Source organism: Pleurodeles waltl, chromosome 11 (assembly GCF_031143425.1).
Source record: "Pleurodeles waltl isolate 20211129_DDA chromosome 11, aPleWal1.hap1.20221129, whole genome shotgun sequence".
NCBI lineage: Eukaryota > Metazoa > Chordata > Amphibia > Caudata > Salamandridae > Pleurodeles > Pleurodeles waltl.
In genome coordinates, this window is record NC_090450.1 from 777,440,837 (window position 1) to 777,448,332 (window position 7,496).

A 7,496-nucleotide genomic window follows, 5' to 3' on the forward strand; every position below is an offset into this window, starting at 1 on the left:
CTTCTTATCCCTCGCACATTGTGTATCTCTTCGTTTCTTTCATTCTTTCTTTCAGTTCGCCTTACTTTTGTTTACCATTATGCACTTTTCTCCTATGCCTTACTTGGATTAGTAAAGCTTCATGTGAAGTGCCATTTTGCTGTGCTTGGTCGCTGACAATGACGTCACGTCCATCAATTTTGTGGGTAACTTGGTTCTCATCTACTAACAACTGCCTCGTATTGGCTTGTCCTATAAAAGACCAGATGTCCCTTTTGAGTGACTGTGAGACGTGGATAAACTGGCAGATTTTCTAACAGGTCATGCTCCTGAAATATGGCTTGGACTTTGTTGAAGGCAATAATAAGTCAGTCATGCCTGACTTTTGAATATCTCTGCCAAGACCTATCCCGCCTTTCGGGAGATCTCTCAGCTTCGCCACTGGCCAACATATTTAACCCAAATGAATATTTTTTTAGAATTCCACAGTCCAATGGGTACGTGACATGGCATGGGAAGAATATTTGTTGCGACCTCGTCGGTTACCTCACTCACTCTTTAGCCGACGGTCAATATGCAATTTACGAAAATAGCTGCACAACCAATAAATTGCAATTTGATGTCCCAATGGGCCCAGGGAGTACCTACAGGACTCTGTCTACAGTGGTTAAATCAAAACTAGCAGTGAAATTGGAGTCAGGGACCCTCTGTTAGTTTTCGCAGGAGGACAAGGGGGCTATTCATATACTAACAGGCATAGCTCAGTGTGCGGGGCTTGCAGTTAATGTATCGTATGCAGAATAGCTCTGCTCTGCAGGGAGAAGGACCTGGAAGGGAGGAAAAGAAAACGCAGATCGTGTGTTTCTTAATTGAATCCAGATGTTGTCCAAGTGATGACATAGTGTTACAAATTTTGCAGTCCTGCAGACTAAACAAGCAATGCTCTTTATTGTGTGTTACCCCAGATTTGGACAGGGGCCCGCAGCGATCAGCATTAATATTGGTAATTGTGCATGGTCGCCGCAGTGGCTGAATGGTCGTGTTGCCCAAATCGTGTTCGAGGCTCGGGTTGAATGTCCTTCACAACGGCTACGGCACTGTGAAAGTTTTATTCTTGACGATCGGTGATGAGGAAAACATTCCAAACAGCATGGACAGCCTGTGCGGGCATGAAACGTTTATCACTGCCTCATCTTTCTCGTCGCATTCCTTATTTCCAGAAGTTTGCCTTTCACTATAAGCCACTAGTTACCAAGTTGCCTTTGCACGTTTACTAACCCACTAATATCCCACTCGCAGAACATCTTCGTGTTTTGTTTTTGTGCCCTTATTTGCTTTCTACTATCCCATGAGGGCTGTTTGAAAGTTGTGTGCAGTCTTTCGGTGCCTTTTCAGATGATGTACAGTGTCCTCTTTTAAGGGGATATTTTCCCTATTCAACCCGCGCAGGACATAGGTTCTTCATTATACATGTATATTTTATATATATATTAATTATATAATATGATAGTGCAGTCTCATGGTGCAAGGAGTCCCTCTTCTTAAGCATTTCATATGGAGTATGCATTTTCATACTGGTGCCAGTAGCAACAATGGCGAGTAAGCAGGCAGAGAACATTGAAAACAAAAGGTCCCAGAAACCCAACATCTGCAGCAGGCTTGAGCATCAAAAACCATAGCGGAAACCAGAGAGCGGAAGAAGAGGCAGGGCAAAGGGAATCAAAGGAAAGAGGGACTAGAGATGGAAGCTAGAAGCTAAAGGACTGAGTCAAGGAAGCAGGCAACAACTGGGAAATAATGCAGATGAGAAACGTGAGTCTGGGGAGAACTGCAGATGAGAAGGCAATGGCACAGATGAGGAAGTGGGTAGGAGAAAATGATGTGGTCGGGGAAGGGGAAGATATGTGAGGAAAGGATAAAGAGGAGGATGCGTAGGGAGAGACTGGGTTAAGGAAGAAACATGTAGAGGGGATATTAGTTACAGATCAACGTGGAGACTAAAAGGGTGGTTTTTAATTTTTGAAGAAAATTATTGTGATATAGCCAAATGTAACCAGAATTTCATTGAGTCTGAAGTCGATGATAGCTTAGCGACCATCAACTTTAGGGAACAAAACTGCTTTAATGAGATTCACGTTGTTCAGCTTCTGTAGTACAGGTGGCAAACTGGAATTTTGCAACACAGTGAGTTCACCTGGAAGGTTGCACACCTGGCATAACTGAGGATAGATGACAAGCACCGAGAGAGATGCATGTGCAACTGTTTAAAAGTCATATAGAAGAAGAATACCAATTGCAATAACGATGTTTAAAAGAAATTATTGTAATAAATATTTTAAATTTTTTATTTTGTGCTGGCTGTTGCTCTTTATCCATTTTACTGGCCCTGTTACTCTCCTAGCTGAGTACAGATATTATACCCGGACTATGAGGATCTCTTCAATCTAAGTTAATTCGAAGAAGCGCAATCTTTTTGTACATATGACTATGCACAAAATGTCCCACCCCTCAAAATCAATGCATTTGCAAGTATTGATAGACACACTTGTGTGATTCTGGCTCCATATCCATTGAGATGACCAACGGCATGGACACCCTTCTCATTGAGTGATTTTGAGAGTCCTACTCAATGACGAGTCTTGCTTTGTGATGAAAAGCCACTCTTGAATTATAAAAAGTCCAACCAATCACACCCTATTTGCTTTATCTGGTAGCAGTGCTTAATTTTGTAAAAGAATAAGTGTCAGGGGCCCCATCAGAAGGTCACTGCAGCTTGTACCACACATTGCCCCTGCCAGCGGTGCCAAAGACAGCACCAGAACAATTACTAATTATGACACTCTTACAAGTGTGACAATTCAGACTTTTCAGGACCACCAAAGTTATAAGAATGGCTTGTGAGGCAGTCAATATTCATTTCTAAAGTATATTGAATTAATAAACAACTGCTATTGTGTGCATCCCTCAATTAGACAGGCAGTGCCTCCATGTGGCAGACTTGTACAAGCCCCGGTGTTGACAATTAAGTGCTTGTGTCGAGCACTGGAAACCACTGGCTCAAATGAAGCACTGTCTGGCAGATTAAAAGAGCCCACTGAATACAAGGTCTGTCAATAACACAAGAAGGATGCAGAGTCAAACTTTTAAAGTTGCCAATGAAGTATTTTACAAATAGCCTGAAGACAAGCATTTACATGTACATCACTAGTTATTAGGTATTACAACGTACAGACAAACACAAGGTCATACTTAATTACTTTGTTTCAATAGTTACGGGGGACCACCTGATAATTTATAGCTAAAGTGAACACATATTGTATATTCTATTCATATGTAATAATCTTCAAAAGTTAGCTGTTTTGAGCAGTATAAAGTGGGTTTTCTTGGGATGTCACAGAATGTTCTCTGAAAAATCTGAAACTTTAGAGTATAGCAGAGTTGGCAAGGCACCCTTTAGTTAGTGAATATAAATGACATCTGTGGTCTCATAAATCACTTCTGAGAATTCAAAGGTGTCTCTTTGTCTCTTTAATTGTCAATGGCACTTTACTACTCAGTCAAGTTTCCACCCATCCTGGTGACGCATTGGTTGATGTGAGCTTGGATAAGATCAATATAAACGTTATGAAGATGCCTATCCAAAGGAGCGTCTAATATAGTGCAGTTAAGTATGATAAATTGCTGTAGCATTTCGACACCAGCTTGTGGGATTCATTCTTAATGTTCCAGTATACTATATGGTGAAAAGGACCAATATTAAGATGTCCCCTGACCAGTGCTTTACATGATTATCGCGTGTTGCACATAAACAGAGTACTAGGCTCTGTTGGAATACTCCGATCAACTAAATGTGGTACTCCTTTCAACATGGATGACTATTATCCCATAACCAATCCACTAACAGTGTGCAGTAGGTAATTATAGTTGTGGGGTACAGACATTTTAAACAAATGCCAGGGGGAAGATTGACTACTGGCTCTGCCTGATGTATTTGTGTAGTATATCATGGCTAGTCTCCTCTGATTCCTCCTCATCAGATGTAAAAGATGTCCACATGTGCTTGGGTAACATGTGACGTTGTGTCTTCATGCTAGGATTTACTCCTAGCTCTTAAAGGTTAGGGAGATCAGTACAGTTAGTGGTAGCCAGCGTTTTCTATCGCTCCTCTCCCTGAAAGCCCCTTTGGTTGCTCCGTAGATTTCACTATCCCTCTGAAATTCATTGTGATGCCTGCTATGACTTGAATCATCACTCTCGGGAAGGATGCTTTGTTGCAGAGGACTAAAACTAAATTAACTGAAGGTAAAGGTGTTTCCGACCACAGGGCACAACTTGAATAGTGAATGTGATCTGAAAGTAGTCCTTGGATACACACCTCACAAGAAGGCTTGGGCTATATGCTCATCCCCATATCTTGTACATTGTGTGAGAGCAGGAATTTATAACTGCACCCTCAAAAGAAAGAATGCCATTTTGAACCTTCTAATTGTTACCATGGAGCTGAAATTAACCAAACCAACACACTGCGATTCTTTCCACCAAAGCATCTGGGGTTTCAGTTAAACAGAGAACTTGACTAGACAATTGAAATGAGTCAATTGGCTCCAGGGCATGATATAAGCTGCCCAGGTCAGCATTTCTGGTGTCCACTTTTATTTCTAGAAGCTCTGCACACCAGTGAAGAGGAAGGTGAGGACCACAGACAGGATCCTTTGTTTTCTCGCTTTTTAGTATAAAGACTAAGAAGAAACCCTGCAGCTGCTAAATCATTAACGAGGTATAACCCTCATCATAGACATATCCTACTTAGTTCAATCAAAAATTGAATTCAGCATGATCATTTTGACATATCGAGGTTGGAAAAGCAAAGCTTTCCTAGACCAAGAGCTCTAACCCTCTGCTTAGCCTGAGCTGGGTTCTTCTTTGTTCGTGGCCTTAGAAACCACAGTCCAAGAGAGAGCATTTCTGTCAGTGAACATATGAGGCACATGTGCCTCCACCCTGAACCACAAAATGTCTAATAATGCCCAATTACCCTGTGAACTCAATGTGTCTGCACTCTGCACCACTTTATCTGCATCTTCTCCTGAGAATCACTGGAGGCAGTGTGATTGAACACTCCATTCCTGCATCCTTTCTTCAAGTGGCACGACTGTGCAAGGCCTGTGTGCCCTGGTACTCATGCATCACATTCTTTGTTCAAGTGATTGATAGCTGTGTGAGGCCCTTGTGCACAACTATTTTGCACTGGACTTTTTCTGCAAGCAACTGATGACTCCACAAGGCATGTATGTCTTGACTCCAAAAAATCTCACTTTTACTTCAAGTCACAGTTGAGAATGCAAGATCTGAAGCTGTCTCTCACCCGCCTGCAACAAGTAGTTAGCCATTGTAATGGTAGGGCTTGTGTACTCACCCCATTACTACTGCTTCTCATCTAGTGTGATCTGGGATTCTGATTCTACTGCCTGTAACCAGTGGTCCCAGCAATTGTGAAACTGCAACTTATCAGTGCAATCCCCATGTGTGGATCATACTGCTCCCAGAAAACAAATAGAAACATGGCCACAAACCAAACTAGGTATACCACAAACACCTGTAGGAGTATTAAAAACTACTTGGAAAGAGATGTCTATTTTCAATGATGATAGAATTACATATCACCTGGAGAAAACAACCCCTCAGGGACTTATCTTTACCAGACCTTGACATCATACTAAAGGAGCACAAAGTAACATGTAGGAGTCCGTTTTCAGTCCTTAATTGCTATAGGAGTCCAATAAATTACACACCAAAGACCAATCTTGGAGGGTGATGGGTGACTGGTACCTCAGTACCAAATATCTGGTACCGCAATACCCAAAGTGGTGCCCTGCAGTACCGCAATATCGTCATTCACAACTCTAAAAAATATTTTTAAAAGTGCTGCCCCAGTTGAAGGCAAGTGACAGCACAATGGACAATGGAGGAATGTGGCAGGGACACACCCACTGTAAATGGGGTGGAGGTGGTAAGGTCATTAACGAAGGGGAGTGGCAGCACGGGGGCAGGGGCAGTGGCAGTACAGTGACTATGGAAGGGAGGAGGCCTGGGCATGCACACAGACAACAGGGGAATGGGGCAGGGTCAGCAAAGGGGAAAGTAGCATCACCGGGAAAGTGGAAGCAGGCCAAACCAGGGATGGAGAAGGCAGGGGTATGCCCAAGGACAAATTTGGAGAACAAAAGGCCAAGGTTAGCAATGGAGGGCAGTGGCAGCACCCAAGGTAAGGGTGGGAGGGGCATACACTTGAAGAACAAAGATACATGTAAAGAGGCAGGCAGCGATGAAAGGCAGTGGCAGCACATGGGCTGTGGCAGCTTAATGAACCTTGAAGGGAGAGGCAGGGGCACACACATGGAGAATGAGGGGGTGGGGCAGCCACAGAGAGAAGTGTCAGCACAGGGGGTAGCAGCAATATAGACCAGGGAGGCCTGGGCCAACCCCATGTTTCGTCTTTCACAGAGGGCAAGTTGACTGAATATGATAGAAAAAAGCAGAAATTCACAGAAAATAACAATGGTTAATGAGAAGTTATATTTAGGTATGTTAATATGACCTTCCCTTACATTAAAAACACAAAAATGTAATGAAAAAAAAAGCAAATTACATTATAGTTAAGTATGGGATCTTAGTTTAGGTTACAAAATCCCTAGAGATTCATTGATAAAAACAAAGGTGAAGAAATACTGTATAGTAGTTAGATTTTGAAATGAGTTAAAAACTAACATTTAAAAACCAAGAAACCCACTAGAATTTGCTAGTTATATTTCACTGAGCTAATTATTAACTTGAACACCCACCATGCAATAATTTTGACCTCACACATTACATCACATATGACATGTTAAATGACATCATTGATGACATCACTTATGACATCTCAAATGACGTAATTGATGATATCGTTAAAAATTAATTCTTGACGATTTTGCCATTTCCATAATATCTTTATCTCAGCGGAAGACTTCTCTTTATTGACCTTTAATGGTTTCTACTGCTTCCTGGGTTTGTCCTGTCTATTGGAAGGCTATACTGGTCACAGCAGAAACTTCATTCTTTCACTATCTTCTTGTTTGTGACAGGTTCTGGACATGTTTATAAAATAGTGTGGCAAACGTAATCAATTAAAAGCCCACTTTTTTTGTTTTCCAAGATGTATGGATCCTCCGTAACACCAACAGAAACAACACTATAGTGCTGCAACTCTATTCCCAGGTTTGCAGCTTTCATGAGTTGCAAAAGCAGAACTTCCTTTTCGATTGCAGCTTACCCCAAAATGGGAAACATGTGTCCCTTAATGTTTTTTAACAAAGTTGTGTTTGGTTAGAAAAATATTTTGTTTTTATTTGTTCAGGGCAGGGAATCCCCTAGTAAGTTTCAAAATGTCCATGTTTTAAGCATACTATAATTCACAGCACTGGGAAATTGACCTGTGGTTCTAGGACGTGCTCCTGGCAGCACGGTGGATCTGTGAA